The sequence below is a fragment of the Panthera pardus genome, unplaced genomic scaffold (genome assembly GCF_024362965.1).
Source record: "Panthera pardus isolate Hobbes unplaced genomic scaffold, ASM2436296v1 HiC_scaffold_25, whole genome shotgun sequence".
NCBI lineage: Eukaryota > Metazoa > Chordata > Mammalia > Carnivora > Felidae > Panthera > Panthera pardus.
This window is the reverse complement of record NW_026526821.1, coordinates 89,047,382-89,048,082: the sequence shown is the minus strand read 5'-3', so window position 1 is coordinate 89,048,082 and position 701 is coordinate 89,047,382.

Below are 701 nucleotides of genomic sequence, written 5' to 3'. Positions count from 1 at the left end.
TATCTGCCAGGGAAGTAAATGGTAGGTGGCCGTATTTGTCCATCTGCGTCACCAAGCCTTTCTGCAGCTAAACTGCACTGAGGCAAGAAGTGGTTGGATGACCTGAATGGCATCAACAGAGTGAATAAAGCATTAGGAAGACCTGTCAGGACTGCAGACGTCGCTGAAAGCCATGCAGGTCACTATCCATCCCTGTCCCAGTTCACTCTTTCAGCGTCTGCATGCAGACAAAAAACCTTGGGGTGTCGTTTCTGATTCAGCTGGGAGACGCCATCTTTAAGGACAACCCCTGCACAAGGACGAAAGGAGCAGTGGGCACTGTCCAGTCCCTCAATGGCTTGGCCACCTCTGCCGGAAGTTATAGCCAGCCAATAAGGCTTTTGGCCTGGGAGAGACCAAACTGTCCGTCACTGGCCTCGACTACCCCAGTTTGCAAAATGAAGTCGCGCCACTGATTATTACTCAGGTCTTGAAAGATTTAAAGCCAGTAAAAAGACCAGGTGCTTAGGCTTAAATTGTGAGTGGCTCTAGCATCAAACAGGTAGATGAGCATAACTCTGAGCCAGCTACTTTTATGTTCATAACAAAGGTAGAGCAGCTGAGGCTCAGAAAAATTAGTTTACCCAGAGACTATCAAGTTAGAAGGGATGGGGGGGGAGGGTTCAAAAAAAGAAAAAAAAAAAAAAAAAAAAAAGAAGGGA